Genomic DNA, 16,640 nt, shown 5'->3' with positions numbered 1-16,640 from the left:
GTGTGACTCAAAGGAGAGAGTTGGGTCGAAGATAATACCCAGATTTTTTACAGAGTCACCTTGTTTTATTATTTGGTTGTCAAATGTTAAAGTTGTATTATTAAATAGAGGTCGGTGTCTAGCAGGACCGATAATCAGCATTTCCGTTTTTTTGGCATTAAGTTGCAAAAAGTTAGCGGACATCCATTGTTTAATTTCATTAAGACACGCTTCCAACTGACTACAGTCCGGCGTGTTGGTCAGCTTTAGGGGCATGTAGAGTTGGGTGTCATCAGCATAACAGTGAAAGCTAATACCGTATTTGCGTATGACGTCACCCAGCGGCAGCATGTAGATGCTGAAGAGTACAGGGCCAAGGACCGAACCCTGGGGAACTCCACACGTTACCTTAACATAGTCCGACATCACACTGTTATGGGAGACGCACTGCATCCTATCAGTAAGATAAGAGTTAAACCATGACAGGGCTGAGTCTGACATACCAATTCGTATTTTGATACGCTCTAATAAAATATTATGATCGACGGTATCGAAAGCAGCGCTAAGATCGAGGAGCAGCAACATAGATGACGCATCAGAGTCCATCGTTAGCAATAGATCATTAGTCAATTTTGCGAGGGCTGTCTCAGTCGAGTGATTTGCCCTGAAACCGGATTGAAAGGTTTCACATAGATTGTTAAACGCTAAGTGTTCATTTAGCTGCTCTGCAACAATTTTTTCGAGGATTTTCGAAATAAAGGGAAGGTGAGACACCGGTCGGTAGTTTACCATGAGGTCAGGATCGAGGTTAGGTCTTTTAAGGAGAGGATGAATAACCGCTATTTTGAATGCAACGGGAACAGTGCCCGAGGAAAGTGAAAAGTTTATAATATTTAGCACTGATGGACCTAATAATACAAAAAGCTCCTTGATAAGTTTCCCAGGAAGTGGGTCAAGTAAACATGTTGTTTGTTTTATTCCATTTACACGTTGTAACAATCCTTCTAATGGCATTTCATCAAAACGAGAGAAACTATTTTGGATATTTGCAGTATCCGCCGTATATACAGTCGTATCTGTGTTAATAGAACCCCGTTGTAGCTGGGACGCATTGTCTTTAATCTCCTTTCTAATGACTTCAATTTTCTTATTAAAGAACTTCATAAAGTCATCTGCCGAATGGGTGGAGCTACTGGAAGGAATCCCTTGTTGGGTTAGCGATGCTACTGTACTAAACAAAAATTTTGGATCGTTTTTATTAATGCGGATGAGATTTGAGTAATAATTAGTTTTAGCTAAGGTAAGCATGCGTTTATAAGTTATTAAACTATCACCCCATGCTTGATGGTGCACCTCAAGTTTAGTCGTGCGCCATTTGCGTTCCAGCTTTCTACATAATAATTTCTGAGCTCTAGTTTCTTCAGTAAACCATGGCGTACGCCTTTTTGGAGCCTTTTTTAACTTCAGCGGTGCTATACTATCAATGGTTTCGCGCAGGGCGTTGTTAAAGTTGTTAGTGAGGTTATCAATAGAGCCCACATACTTTGGGAACGGTGCCATTACCGAGGGCAGTAGGTCCGCAAGAGTCGTCGTTGTGGCAGCATTAATGTTGCGGCTGCTATAGCAGTTATTATTATTATTAGCTTGCCGAACATGAGTCTGAACTTCGAATTTTATAAGGTAATGATCGGACATTACTTTAGTATACGGGAGTATCATAACTTTGGAAACGGTGATACCTCTGACAAGCACTAGGTCTATTTTATTACCGCTGCGATGCGTCGGTTCATTTATTATTTGTGTAAGCCCACAGCTATCAATTATAGTCTGGAGCGCCACGCACGGTGGGTCCAATGGGGTATTCATATGGATATTAAAGTCCCCCATTATAATTATATTATCGGCGTGCGTCACTCGATCAGCAACAAACTCTGAGAATTCACTAATAAAGTCCGAATAGGGCCCTGGGGGGCGGTAGATAACGGCCAGGCACAGAGGCAGAGGTGTGGCAGACTTCATAGAAAGCACCTCAAACGATTTGTATTTATTATTTAAGTTAGGACTAAAGTTAAAGTTTTCGTTGTATATTAGTGCGACACCCCCTCCCCTTTTGAGGTGACGGGCAATATGCGCATTCGTATAGTTAGGAGGGGATGCCTCATTTATTGCAAAAAAGTCGTCTGGTTTAAGCCAGGTTTCGCTAAGACCGATGACGTTAAGGTTGTTGTCTCTAATGACCTCATTGACTAATAACGTTTTGGGAGACAAAGATCTGATGTTTAGAAAGCCCATATTATAGGTAGTGGGTATTTTTAAGGAGTTGTTGATAAAATTATCCGTAGTAGCAATATTAATAATGTTGCGTTTATTATGCGCAGTGTACTTAAAATAATTACGACCATATCTAGGAATTGATATGACGGGAATTTTCAGATTGTCTACTTGGCGCTGCGATAAACTGAACGCATCATAATTTGCCACCTCAGTAGAACGCATGTCTAACTCTGACGTAGTCATAGACACAGTAGAAAAAACATTTTGTGAGTTGTGTATTATTCTACGAAAATTGCTATGTGTACAGGGATCATCCAGCCTGGCGCTGGCTAGTTCTAGCTTAACAGACTCCATACCCAGGCTAGCAGGCTCTGTAATTGCCTCTGACCGGGCTTGCTCTAGTGCAGTTAGTCAAATGTGGCTCAATGCGAAGTCTATGTTCCGAGACAAGAGGATAGCGCCTTCCTGGTTAGGGTGAAGGCCGTCTCTCCTCAGCAAGCCAGGTTTGCCCCAGAAAGAGGGCCAATTATCAATAAACGTAAATCCCTGTTGTCTGCAGAAGCTATCCAGCCACTTGTTAAGAGAGACTAATCTGCTATATCTCTCATCATTGCCTCTCCCAGGCAGGGGGCCAGAGACAATTACTCGATGCCTGGACATCTTTCAAGAGATGACTGCATCTCTTGAATGAGCAGACTAGAAAGAGCAATCCGTTTAGCGGGATTGTCTTCATGTACAATGAAGACACGGCCCCCTTACACCCCTTCTTAACTGTCTATGTGACGTCAAGGCTTGGTTAGCCCAGAATTTTTTAATAATGAATGAGGGAAAAACGGAAATTTTAGTTTTTGGTCCGGCCCTTACTGACTTGGGACCATTGCAAAATTATGTGCGTCCCAAAGTCACCAGCCTTGGCGTCACTATAGACAGCCATTTTAAACTAGACAAACAAGTCAATGGCGTTTTAAAATCGTGTTTTTATCACCTTCGTCTTTTAGTAAAGGTTAAACCGTTTTTATCTTTTAACCTTTTTGAACAAGTCGTGCATGCTTTTATTTCAAGTTGCCTGGACTACTGCAATGCACTTTATGCCGGCATTAGCCAAAAAGCTCTCTCCCGGTTGCAGTTAGTCCAGAACGCGGCAGCACGACTTTTAACAGGGGCCAGGAAACGCCAGCATATAACCCCAATTCTTCAGAGTTTGCACTGGCTCCCTGTTCATTTTAGAATTGAATTTAAAACATTGCTGTTTGTTTTTAAATCTTTACATGGACTGGCACCTCAATATATCTCGGACCTCATCCAAATTTACATCCCTGCGCGCGCTCTGAGGTCCGAAAGCCAGCTCCAGCTCGTGGTGCCCAAGACCAGACTTAAGACCAGGGGAGACAGGGCCTTCTCTGTGGTCGGCCCTAAGCTCTGGAACACTCTGCCGCTCCATGTTCAAACTGCTTCCACAGTGGAGTGTTTTAAGTCTCATCTTAAGACCCACTTTTATTCTTTGGCTTTTAACACTACGTGAGTTGTGTGGTCCTCTGTTCTCTGTTGTCCTCTGTGTTTTTTATACACTTTGATTTTTATTTTACTGTTTTAATAGATTTTACCCTTTAAAATAGTTTTTAATCATATTTGTTTTTATATTGGTTTTATTTTTATTAATTTTTTGTTTTATTCAGTCATTGGTGGAGCATAATATTGTTTTTAACATGGCTGTGCAGCACTTTGGAAACGTTATTGTTGTTTAAATGTGCTATATAAATAAAGTGCATTGGATTGGATTGGATACATGCAGTATATGTGCTGACTATTAAAACACCCACAACACTGGGAGATGCAAGTAAAATCATTTAGTGATTCATCAAGCTGAAACTGTTCTGCAGCAGCTGTTTTCGCGTCTATATTTAGCACGATTGGAAAGTATGCGTAAACTGGCACAGCTCCGCACAAAGGGCTGGGAGAAAGGAGGCGATCAATTTTACTTGACATCTATTGAGGTTAACTTGTCTTTATTAGGAAAGGTTTTTTTTTTACACATAATATATGTAACTGAATTTTTTTTTATTAGATTATTTAAACTTTGTAAACTGAATTTTTTTCCATGGGAAAAAAAATGTGTTAGCAAAATTCAATGTTTAGAAATTAATTGTATAAAATGTCAGTGTGTAAAAATTTTGGGTAAAAATATTCAGTGCTGAAAAATCCAGTGTGGAAAAAATTGGCTGCATCAAAAAGCAAGACCCACTTCTGGTAAATTCTGAATCAGTCGATCCTGTCTCAGAACCAGCCAATGAGGTGTCAAAATTGCATAAGAAAGGCAGTTAGCTGGACATAGTACAACATAATTAACATTTCAATGCGGCCCGCTCGATATTTTCAAACTATAGAAATGATCCTAAAGGTTAGAATCCGCTCTTTTGAGTGACATACGGGTTACTACGGTAACCATGGAAAGCCCTGCATCATGCGGACAAGGCACAGGGCAGAGTGGGCCGTGCAGCAACAAGCCTGAGACCTCGCAAAATGCGAGTGTCAAACGGAGGCAGATTTCTACAAGAAAGTTCTGCTAAATAGTGATATTATAATGAATATGTGGATGTGGTTTAGCCTTTTACCGTGTTTGTTGCATCTCCGTTGCTCTTGCTCAATTACAAAATATGTCGATCAAGGAGGTGGTCTGGGAATTAAAGGGGAAATTAACATTCATATATTTTGAATATTCAGTGTTTTATTGTTCATAGTTATTATTGTAAATCCCAGGTGCTGTATTTTCATGGACAAACCCCGTTTCCATATGAGTTGAGAAATTGTGTTAGATGTAAATATAAATGGAATACAATGATTTGCAAATCCTTTTCAACCCATTTTCAGTTGAATGCACTACAAAGACAACATATTTGATGTTCAAAGTCATAAACTTTATTTTTTTTTGCAAATAATAATTAACTTAGAATTTCATGGCTGGAACACGTGCCAAAGTAGTTGGGAAAGGGCATGTTCACCACTGTGTTACATCACCTTTTCTTTTAACAACACTCAATAAATGTTTGGGAACTGAGGAAACTAATTGTTGAAGCTTTGAAAGTGGAATTCTTTCCCATTCTTGTTTTATGTAGAGCTTCAGTCGTTCAACAGTCGGGGTCTCCGCTGTCATATTTACGCTTCATAATGCGCCACACATTTTCAATGGGAGACAGGTCTGGACTGCAGGCGGGCCAAGAAAGTACCCGCACTCTTTTTTTACGAAGCCACGCTGTTGTAACACGTGCTGAATGTGGCTTGGTATTGTCTTGCTGAAATAAGCAGGGGTGTCCATGAAAAGGACGGCGCTTAGATGGCAGCATTTGTTGTTCCAAAACCTGTATGTACCTTTCAGCATTAATGGTGCTTTCACAGATGTGTAAGTTACCCATGCCTTGGGCACTAATGCACCCCCATATCATCACAGATGCTGGCTTTTCAACTTTGTGTCGATAACAGTCTGGATAGTTCGCTTCCCCTTTGGTCCGGATGACACAATGTCGAATATTTTCAAAAACAATTTGAAATGTGGACTCGTCAGACCACAGAACACTTTTCCACTTTGCATCAGTCCATTTTAGATGATCTCGGGCCCAGAGAAGCCGGCGGCGTTTCTGGATGTTGTTGATAAATGGCTTTTGCTTTGCATAGTAGAGCTTTAACTTGCACTTACAGATGTAGCGACGCACTGTATTTAGTGACAGTGGTTTTCTGAAGTGTTCTTGAGCCCATGTAGTGATATCTTTTAGAGATTGATGTCTGTTTTTGATACAGTGCTGGCTGAGGGATCGAAGGTCACTGTCATTCAATGTTGGTTTCTGGTCATGCTGCTTACGTGGAGTGATTTTTTCAGATTCTCTGAACCTTTTGATGATATTATGGGCAGGAAATGTTGAAATCCCTAAATTTATTGCAATTGCACTTTGAAAAATGTTGTTCTTAAACTGTTGGACTATTTGCTCACGCAGTTGTGGACAAAGAGGTGTACCTCGCCCCATCCTTGTTTGTGAATTACTTAGCATTGCATGGAATCTGCTTTTATACCCAATCATGGCATCCACCTGTTCCCAATTAGGCTGCACAACCATGAGCATTCCTCAACTTTATCAGTATTTATTGCCACCTTTCCCAACTTCTTTGTCACATGTTGCTGGCATCAAGTTCTAAAGTTAATGATTATTTGCAAAAAAAACAAAACGTTTATCAGTTTGAACATCATATATGTTGTCTTTGTAGCATATTCAACTGAATATTGGTTGAAAATGATTTGCAAATCATTGTATTCCGTTTATATTTACATCTAACACAATTTCCCAACTCACATGGAAACAGGGTTTGTACATCGAGTGTCTTATTCAGTAAAACTAAACAGACCATCTCAAAAACTTTCTTTTTCACTAAATTATATGAGAGTCAGAATGTACATAAAAATACAGAATGAGAGATTTACTATAGTAACTATGAACATAAAACTTATGAATATATGAACGTTGCTTCTCTACTGCAGACTACCTCCTTGGTCAACATCTTTAATAATCGAGCAAGAACAACCAAGTTGCAACAAACACCGCAAAGTGTAAAAAACCTCCACATATTTGACATAATATCACTGTTCTGAAGAGCTTCATTGTAAAGTTCCAACTCCGTCTGACACCCGCGTATCAGACTCGGTAAACAAGCCCCGCCCACTCTGTTCCTGCCACTTTCTATGTCACCCAGAAGTGCCAATTCTAAACATCATTTCTATAGTTTGAAAGCATCCAACGGTCTGCATTTATTGTTAATTATGTTGTGTTATGCCCAGGTAGCTCAGTTAACTGCCTTTTTTTATGCTGTTTCGCAAGACCCGTGTCACGTGACCACAAACTTGACACCTCATTGGCTGGTTCCGAGACAGGATCGATTGCTTCAGTCCTAATTTACCGAAATTGAGTCTTACACAAAACAGATTTTTTTTAAACACACACATGTTCCTAACAAATTGTTTTTTACTGAAATTGTCAGCATAACGTATTTCCTTCAATTGCCGCAGGACATATAGTATGCGCCTGTCTTGAATTACTGCCGGGTCAAACTCTCTTCGCAAAATAATTAGCGCATGCTTAGTATTACCGCCTGGTCAAACTCGTGACATCACGAGTAGGGATGATACTCAAACGGTTTTCCCGGTTGTTCGATAAGAAAAGAACCGAGTCCTTGGACTCGAACCCCTTTTTGATAACCGGTACCCGTTATCAAGACCATTATAGTAAAGAAAAAGAGTTGGTTCTTTATTCGAATCCGTCCCGACCAGAAATGCTCCGTGAGAAATCACAAGAAACGACGTCACGTAGCTCAGTCATTAGGCGCAGATAGCGAAAGCAGGTAAACAACGGACGGGAAAAAGCGCTCCAAGGTGTAATAAAGTTCAAAACAAAAAACATAATCCAATGAATAACTTTACTGAGAGATTTGAGCAGGGTACAAACACACGACCAACACTTTTACGACCAACCGGAAACATAGCAACCAGGCTAGCAACGCACCTCCTTTACGGCAGCTGTCGCAACGTTCTTAAAGCAACCGCAGCACATACATATATATACAACATGTAGTATCTTGACACTTTGGAATGAATGGACGCGACACCAGCCTGAAGAGTAGTGGGTAGTTTACTTCTGTGCTCCGGAAGAAGTGCAACACACAAAAGGTTCCCACTGGAAGTATTGCCCCAAACAGGAGGGTTCCGCCTACCGGACCCTCTATAATACAAATACTACATCCCTCCCCCCTTAAGCTAAAACTTACTCTTCATAACACTAAACTAAATTAATTACGCATTCAATTGTGCAAACCTATTTGTGATTCATAACCGTTCAAAAATGTGCAAAATAACTTCTCCCCCCCCCCCCCCCCCCCCAGTCCTGATGGAGGGAAATAACCAGCACTAAAAAGAACAAAACTAATAATACATTATGCTACATAGTCTCTCAGGTACCGGGGCTTCGATACAGTCCTGTGTGACCGCCGCACCGGTGCCGCTTCTTGTTGAGAAGGCGGCCCCACCACGGCCAGACTGCTTCCCTCTGTTGGCGCTGCACTGCCCGCCGCCCGGCCCTCAGGAACGCTGCTCTGGACCATCACCACCGGCTCCGCAATCGCAGCCCCAGGTTCAGGAGGTGATGGCACGACCCCCGGCACGGCCCCCGGCACCTCCGCCGGCTCTGCAACTGTCGCAGAGTTCTCTGGTTCTCTAGTGTCTCTTTCCTCTGGCCGCCCCAGAATCTGGTCTACGTGCCGGCGCACTACTGACCCGCTGCCTACCATGATTTTGTAGGACACCGGCCCAGTGACCTTTGTGACAAACCCCGGGATCCACTTTGGCCCATAGCTGAAGTTGCGTGTTAACACTGCGTCCCCCACTTGAAATCCCCTCTGTGGAGTATTTTTGTCATGGTTTTGTTTTTGACTACCTTGTTTCCATTCCACTTTTGTTCTGAGATCTGGATGCACTAAATCTAGCGTTGACCTCAACCGCCTGCCTTGCAGTAATTCTGCTGGTGATCTCCCTGTTGTCGACTGCGGTGTGATGCGGTAGCTAAACAACCCCCGTGCCACCCTGGTGTGGATGGTGCCCTCCCTGGCTTTCTTCATCATTGATTTGAATGTCTGAACTGCCCGCTCTGCACAGCCATTTGAAGACGGGTGATATGGTGCTGAAGTGACATGTTCAATGCCATTGTTGCTGAGGAACTGCTGGAACTCTGTACTAACAAAACATGCTCCATTATCCGATACAATCACTTCTGGTAATCCTTGATTACTGAAACTTTTCCGGAGACATTCAATTGTGCTATTTGCTGTTGCCGAGTGCATTGGGTAGGCATCCATCCATTTTGAATATGCATCCATCACAATCAACAACATGTGTCCCATGAATGGCCCTGCGTAGTCTATGTGCAGCCGCTGCAATGGTCTGCTAGGCCACTCCCACGGGTGAAGTGGCGCTGCGGTGGGCACATTTCGATGCTCCTGGCATGTATCACACCTTTTTGCTGCTGCTTCAATGTCCGCATCCATTTTGGGCCACCAAAAGTAGCTACGGGCTAGTGCTTTCATTCGGGTGATTCCCAGGTGTCCATGATGCAACTGGCTTAGTAATGCCTTCCTGCCTGGCGGCGGCACTACCACCCGTGACCCCCACAAGATGCAACCATCTTGCACACTCAACTCCGTTTGCCTCACTGCATATGGTTGGAACACTGCATCTGTATTTTGTTCTGGCCAACCTTGCTGTGTGAATTGATACACTCGTGACAGGACTGGGTCTCTGCGTGTCCACTGGCTCACTTCTTTTGTTGACACAAGTGTTGCTTCCTCCATCATCAACACTCGTCCCTCATCTTTGTGAGTGGTCTCCTGTGGCATGGGAAGACGGCTCAGCGCGTCTGCGTTGCTGTGATGTTTGCCTGGTTTGTACACAATTACATATTCATACGCTCGCAATGTCACTGCCCAACGTTGGATGCGGGGGGATGCCATTTGCGGCACAGCTTTCATCTCATTGAACAGAGACAATAGTGGTTTGTGATCGGTACAAATTACAAACTTCCTTCCGTAGAGATATTTATGGAACCGCTGGATGCCAAACATGACTGCCAAGCCTTCTTTGTCTAGTTGCGAGTAGTTTCTCTCTGCATCTGTGAGTGTTCTTGACATGAACCCTATGGGTCGCTCTTGCCCGTCTGCCATTCGATGCGATAACACCGCCCCCACCCCATAAGGTGATGCATCGCAAGACAACACAAAATCTTTTTGGCTGTCGTAGTGCACTAGCACTCTAGAAGACTGCATGAGTTCCTTGGACTTCTCAAACGCTCGCTCTTGCTCCTCTTCCCACTGCCACTTGATGTCTTTACGCAGCAGTTTTTGCAATGGTGTCAACAACGTCGAGAGGTTCGGTAAGAATCGATTGTAATAATTTAGGAGTCCTAAATATGCTCTCAGCTCTGTGATGTTGTTAGGCGCGGGTGCTTCCTGAATGGCCTGTACCTTGTTCGGTAGCGGGTGAAGCCCCGAGGCGTTCACAATGTGACCTAGAAACTCGGCCTCACTCTCTAGGAAAGCACACTTCTTACGTTTCAATCGAAGTCCCGCCTCTCGTAGCTTCCGCAGGACTTCACTCAGTGTCTCCAAGTGCTCGCGGTCACTCTTCACGGTCAGCAAGATGTCATCTAAGAAGACTGCCACGTTAGGGATGCCCGCCATCACCCCTTCCATCAGCCGCTGGAAGATCGCTGGACTGGAGGATACCCCGAATGGCAAACGATTGACCTGGAAGAGACCTTTTGTGAGTGTTGAGAGTTACATATGGTTTTGATGCTTCGTCTAGTGATACTTGTTGATAAGCATGGCTCAAGTCTAGTTTCGTGAATTTTTCACCTCCTGCGAGCTTCTCAAATAAGTCTTCCATCCTTGGCAATGGGTACTGTTCTAGCTTGGAAGCTAAGTTCACTGTGAGCTTGTAGTCACCACAAATGCGCACTGAATTGTCTGGTTTTAGCACAGGCACAATTGGTGCCGCCCACTCTGCAAACTTGACGGGTTCTATTACCCCTTGCTCTGTGAGCCTCTCTAGCTCCGCTTCAACTTTCTTTCTCATGGCAAATGGTACCGGTCTGGGCTTGTAGAACTTCTGCGCCACGCCATTGTTGATGTATATCTTGGCTGGCGGACGTGTCCAGGTTCCGAGCCCCTCCTTAAAGACGTCTTCATTCTGTTGAAGCACCTCTTCCAGAGTGAGCCGTGGTTGGTCTAGCATTTTAACATACACACAATTCATGTCTAACTCTCTGAGCCATGCTCGGCCCAGCAGGTTTGGTCCTGCTCCTGCTACCACAACTACCGGTAGGTGTTTGACTTTGTCTTTGTGTGTCACCGTTACGCTGGCTTTCCCCAGGGTTGCCACTTTTCCACCCGTATATGTTTTCAATGCAATTTCACATTTTTGCAATTTCTTTGCTTTTCCAGTCGTCCACAACTTCCTATATTCTTTCCTTGTCAGGATAGTAACACTGCAACCGGTGTCCACTTCAAACTCCACACAATGTCCATTTAAATCTAACTGTGTGGTTATGGGGTCAACTTTTTCCAATTTTGAGTCTTTGAAATTGTTCATTGAAAACTCTTCCTCCTCACTGGATTGTGCCCCTTGGGACTCTTCCACGTAATGTGTTTGCTGTTTTTTCACTTTCTTGGTCATTGACTTGTCCATTTTTCCTCCCCCCTTAACTTGCCGCCGCTGGTCACTAGGGGGCGCTGTCTTGCACATTCTCCTCAGGTGTCCTTTCTTACCACACCCATGGCATGTCTCATTTACAAAGCGGCAGTCTGGTGCCATGTGCTCAGCCCCACACCTGTAGCACGTCACCTGCCCACTCGTGTTCTTCCATTTAGGTTTTATGTCGATGTCATAAACCGCTTCTGCCGCCGTGTTTACATTTACTGCAGCCACTGCTGCTCTGCCCTGCAGGTCACGCACATCTCTGTTCGCTGCTTCCATGGACTGTACCAACTCCAAAGCTTTCACGAACGTTAGCTCTGACTCCGCTAACAACCGACATTGCATGCGATCATCCTTGATGCCACACACCAATCTGTCTCTCAGCATTTCTTTTAGCTTGTCCCCATAATTACAATGCCTCGCCAGGTCCCTCAACACAGCTACAAACTCCAACACTGTCTCGTTTTCATTTCTTGTCCTTGAATTAAACTTGAATCTCTGGACAATTTCTCTGGGTTTTGGGTTGTAATGGGACTGAAGCAATTCTGTCAACTCCTCAAATGTTTTCTCCGACGGCTTCTCCGGGCTCAGCAAGTTTCTCATTAAACTGTACGTTTTCCCGCCAACGGAGCTAAGTAATATCGCCCGCTTTTTTCCCGCGTCGGCGATTCCATTAGCCTCAAAATACTGTCCCAGCTCAGATCTTGGCTGTCAAACGCCGTTAGTGTTCCTACCAGAACCGCGGCCATCCCGTCACCGCTACTGGTGGTCCGGTTCCACGCGTTAGCTCCACCGTTAGCACTCCGATGCTATCTCCGCATAACCGAGTCGCTCCGGTTACTCGCTGGCCGACATCTTCTGCAATCCGCGTCTTAGAACTCTCCGCCGTCCTCCCCTCGAACAGCTTTCCAAAAGTTCACCGATTTTCTCGTCGCCAAATGTAGTATCTTGACACTTTGGAATGAATGGACGCGACACCAGGCTGAAGAGTAGTGGGTAGTTTACTTCTGTGCTCCGGAAGAAGTGCAACACACAAAAGGTTCCCACTGGAAGTATTGCCCCAAACAGGAGGGTTCCGCCTACCGGACCCTTTATAATACAAATACTACACAACATATCCACCTTTTTTAACTTTTGTTTTTCTTTCCTTGTAAACAAAGCAAAATCACATTGTATATGTGTTGTCAGTCTAATTATAAATAATTAAGACGAGGCGTGTTGGCTGAGTTCTTGACGTTTACTGCCGGGTGAGGACATGCAACAACACTTTTCGGGGCTACCGCGCATGCTCGTCACTCCCGTTGCATGCTGGGTAGTGTAGTTGTTGTATTCCCCAGCTTATAAAGAAATAATGTTAACTCAATAAAGTCTATTTCTTTTTTTAGCCTAAACTTTTCATATTTTAGCATTGTAACCACATTTGCAAACAACTTTTCTCTTCATAGAATATGGGGCGGCATAGCTCGGTTGGTAGAGTGGCCGTGCTAGCAACTTGAGGGTTGCAGGTTCGATTCCCGCTTGTGCCATCCTAGTTACTGCCGTTGTGTCCTTGGGCAAGACACTTTACCCACCTGCTCCCAGTGCCACCCACACTGGTTTAAATGTAACTTAGATATTGGGTTTCGCCACTATGTAAAACTCTTTGAGTCACTTGAGAAAAGCGCTATATAAGTATAATTCACTTCACTTCTTTCAATAAAGAAATAAAGTGCAAAAATGTCAAAGCATCATAAACAGTTATGTCAAATAGTAGTAGAAGTGCACTTTTTGGAGAGCTGTATTATTTTCAGTTTTGTGCCCAAGGGACTGATTTTGTTTAACACTATATTATTATTTATAACAGAGACAGATTGTTTTTGTGTTACTGTATATATTGTTTTTTCTGAAAAATCCCACTTAATATACTTTGAGTAACAACAGACAATATTTTTTTTTTTTTTTTTTTAGGGGGGTAACAGTCAATATTTATTAATTCAAGGAAATACGGTAATTCATAAATTCAGTTCACAAAATTTGAACGCAAAAAAACCCCACATAGCCTTAGTACTGTGCTTGAAAGCAATAACACTGGGTTCAAATGGCGGCCAGTTTATGTATTCTTATTCATTATATTCAGTTTGTTGTTCTGCACACAAAAAAAATAAATGATTGAACAATTTATTTCTCATGAACTAATTTTAGTACAAAACATTAAATTAAATTCACGTTTGTTTAAACAAAAGTATAAATATGGCTTCACATAAATACTATTTTTAATGCGGTGGTCTCGGAATAAAATTTTGCTCAGGCCCTATTTCAGCTCGGCGGGGCGATAGATATGTCATTTTTTTTTTATTTCTGACAGTCCAAATATGTTAACCCGCACACAAACATCGGTCTTTGCAGCGCAATAACACTCTTTCTCACGGATATTTGTATTTAACTGTGCCAGTTTGCACGTACTCGCACAAAAACAGCGACCACAAAATAGTTTCAGGTTTGATGAATCGCCTTGCGGTCGCTATATGATTATATTTGCATCTCCTCTACCAGTGTTGTGGGTGTTCTCATAATCAGCATATATTCTGCTTATAATGTGTAAACTGAGCCCCCCTATGACTATCTGTTGACTATTTTCCCACATTATCTGTTAATTTAACATATCAATAATTATACCTACTCAACAGCCATTGCAGCCGATCACCTGGAAAGGGGGCTAACTACAGCTGCGGTCCCTTTTCAAGATTTCTTCTTTTACCCCAGGTGGGGTCTTTGCAGTTTTTCCTTGCCCCAATTTGGGTTTCAGTCAGGGGATGTTGTGAGTTTATAAAGCCCTTTGAGACACTTGTGATTAAGGGCTATATACAGTAAGTACGTTATGATTGAATGATATGCACGAAGACAAACATGCTAAATGGATTCCTCTCTCTATTTTACTCACTTTAGGAGACGCATTCGTCAGCACATGAGCAAAGTTGATAAGCTTTGTTTGCGCTATCAAGTTTTTTAACACAGGCAGACCCTTGGTCTGTCAGAGAATAAAAAGACAGAGCAAGCCGGATCATTAGTGTTATTAGCAAATGTGTTGTTATCATTTAGCAAGTAATCAGAGTAGGGCTATACGATATACCAGTACTAATAAAGTAGCACGGTGCTAATGAATTTTAAAAGTACTGTAATGCCATTGAAAAATACCTGTACTTTTTTTTTTTTTCATCATGAGGTGCGCCGTAGTGATACGTATTGCTGGTAATACAAACTGAGGCGCCAGTTAAGCCTGATGTATACACACGCGTCGCGGAGCCTCCCGCATAGCCTACGGCAGACTTGGGAAAATTAAGGCCCGGGGGGCGCATGCGGCCCATCCGCAAAGCTTTTCAATTTGGCCCGCTGGACATTCCCCCCAATTTTTTTTTTTTAGCTGTTTAAGATGGAAACTGTAGCTGCATTGATGTTTTCACATGACCGAAAGTCTTGAACTATACAAAGTATTTGAATGGTTGGAATCTGCACTTTTGCATGATATCCTAGTTACTATGGTCATTTAATTAGTTACTATGGTAATCTAATTAGTTACTATGGTAATGTAAGTCACAGCAGTTTAGATGAGGCACCAAGCAGTGTGGGTGGGGAGCGTTTCCACAGAGTGTATCCAGAGCGGCCAGCCTGAAATGCGGGTGTCAGGGACAGACGCGGAGGGAGATTTTTACAACAAAGTTCTAAAACTGAGTGATATATCAGATTGTATATTTATTTTACTGTGTTTGTTGCATTTTTGGTGCGTTTCGCTTGATTGTAAAATATGTTGATCGAGCGGGGGTGTGACGTTCATATGTTGTCAATATTCAGTGTTTTATCTTTCTTAGTTGATATTGTAAATCCCACATTCTTTATTTTCACGTACATTCTGGGTGTCTCATTCAGTAAAAAAATGTGAAATTCAATTCCGTTTTTCTAAGTCTGTCAGTCATAGCATTTTTAGCTTTCAATCAGACATCATTGTGACGTTTTGTATTAGTGTTCCTAAAAATAGGACCCAAACACACATACTACTGTGTGTGTGTCTGTGTGTGTATATATATATATATATATATATATATATATATATATATATTAGGGCTGCGAACCTCTGGGTGTCCCACGGTTCGATTCAATATTGATTCTTAGGGTCGCGATTCGATTATATATCGATTTTTTTCGATTCAACGCGATTCTCGATTCAAAAACGATATTTTACCGATTCAAAACGATTCTCTATTCATTCAATACATAGGATTTCAGCAGGCTCTACCCCAGTCTGCTGACATGCTAGCAGAGTAGTAGATTTTAAAAAAAAACTTTTATAATTGTAAAGGACAATTTATTATCAACTGATTGCAATAATGTAAATTTGTTTTAACTATTAAACAAACCAAAAATATGACTTATTTTATCTTTGTGAAAATATTGGACACAGTGTGTTGTCAAGCTTATGAGATGCGATGCAAGTGAAACCTACTGTGACATTACTTCACTTTTTTTTTTTTTTACAAATGTCTCATGATAATGTCAATGAGGGATTTTTAATCTATGCTGAAATTATAACTAATATTGATACTGTTGTTGATAATATTCGTTTTTGTTTCACTACTTTTGGTTTGTTCTGTGTCGTGTTTGTGTCTCCTCAGTTGCTCTGTTTATTGCCGTTCTGAGTGTTGCTGGGTCACGTTTGGTTTTGGAATTGGATTGCATTGTTATGGTATTGCTGTGTATTGTTTTGTTGGATTGATAAAAAAAAATAAAATAAAAAATTATTTAAAAAAAAAAAATCGATTTAAAAAAAAGAAAAAGAGAATCGATTCTGAATCGCACGACGTGAGAATCGCGATTAGTATTCGAATCGATTTTTTCCCACACTCCTACTAGTTACTATGCTCATCTAATTAGTTACTATGGTAATGTAAGTCACAGCAGCTCAGACGAGGCACCAAGCAGTGTGGGTGGAGAGCGTTTCCACAGAGTGTTTTCAGAGCGGCCAGCCTGAAATGCAGGTGTTAGGGACTGACGCGGAAGGAGATTTTTACAACAAAGTTCTAAACCTGAGTGATATATCAGATTGTATATTTATTTTACTTTGTTTGTTGCATTT

General features: G+C 42.2%; 1 protein-coding gene and 1 pseudogene across 1 annotated transcript in view; one reads left to right on the top strand and one right to left on the bottom strand.

The window, feature by feature from the left end:
* The window catches only part of cica (capicua transcriptional repressor a), a 118,131-nt gene that overhangs the window by 28,703 nt on the left and 72,788 nt on the right, over nucleotides 1-16,640 (top strand).
* On the bottom strand, nucleotides 8,224-12,136 carry LOC133552152 (uncharacterized protein K02A2.6-like; annotated as a pseudogene).

The sequence above is a fragment of the Nerophis ophidion genome, linkage group LG04 (genome assembly GCF_033978795.1).
Source record: "Nerophis ophidion isolate RoL-2023_Sa linkage group LG04, RoL_Noph_v1.0, whole genome shotgun sequence".
NCBI classification, from domain to species: domain Eukaryota; kingdom Metazoa; phylum Chordata; class Actinopteri; order Syngnathiformes; family Syngnathidae; genus Nerophis; species Nerophis ophidion.
The sequence above is the reverse complement of the archived record's forward strand: the minus strand, read 5'-3'. Positions and strand labels throughout refer to the sequence as shown.